Source organism: Macrobrachium nipponense, chromosome 2 (genome assembly GCF_015104395.2).
Source record: "Macrobrachium nipponense isolate FS-2020 chromosome 2, ASM1510439v2, whole genome shotgun sequence".
In the NCBI taxonomy this organism is placed as follows: Eukaryota; Metazoa; Arthropoda; class Malacostraca; order Decapoda; family Palaemonidae; genus Macrobrachium; species Macrobrachium nipponense.
The window spans coordinates 54168848-54169720 of NC_087201.1; the positions used below are offsets into that span (position 1 = coordinate 54168848).

General features: G+C 43.6%; 1 non-coding gene across 1 annotated transcript; it reads right to left on the minus strand.

Moving 5' to 3' along the window:
• Positions 1–327: 327 nt before the first annotated feature.
• LOC135221591 (U2 spliceosomal RNA) lies at positions 328–519 on the minus strand. Its single transcript, XR_010316039.1, has one exon. It is a non-coding gene; the product is annotated as a U2 spliceosomal RNA (small nuclear RNA).
• Positions 520–873: the final 354 nt, after the last annotated feature.

The window sequence follows — 873 nt, forward strand, 5'->3', positions numbered from 1 at the left end:
ACGAGGTCAAGTTAGAACTGCCGTAACTGGTCTCTTGTACTAGTACAGCATCTTCAATTGAAATTATTATATACTTATTATTATTTCAGTAGAGGAAACACACCAAAGGGCCCATTGACTTGACTTGAAATTCAAGCTTCCGAAGAATGTTGGTTTCAAGTTGAAACTTTCAGGCTCCCACCGCAGACCCCACACTGAAGCAGTGACTGATCATGATGCAGAGTCAGTGATTTATCATCACCCAAGGTGAGACGACAACCCGCTACATCTGAGTGGCATACCACGACACTAACCACTATACCAGCGGACCAGTAAAAATCTCCCCTGTGGGAGTAGACCGATGCTGGACGTACTGCAAGACCGGACCCATTTGCGGCAAAGGTGGAGCAAGGACCTCTCATTTCGCCAAGACCCCAAAATCAGTTTAATATCGTAGATCCACAAGGGGATCGTATCAGATATTAAGCTGATACGAACAGATACTACACTTTGATCTTAGCCAAAAGGCCGAGGAGCGATATGTTGAAAACTCATATTAATCATATGGGATAAACATCATCTCCAAATTTTAATATACTGCGTCTAGCCCTCCCTAAGGTCTGACACTATAGCTGGTTCACTTAAGGTAGATTCTTGGATGAGCCCTATTCTTATGAGACGTTTGTTTGGCGGCCGCTGATTGGCTGGTACCGGGTAGTAGCCAGCTCCCAGCCAATCAGCGGCCGCCAAACTAACGTCTCGTAGGCATAGGGGCTCTTCCAAGAATCTACTCTAAGTGAACCAGTTATAGGCATATTGAAAGAAATTTATTTTACGATTTTTCTTAAAAATTAAATGGCCCGTAAGTCATACCCAATGGATAAAAATGACACA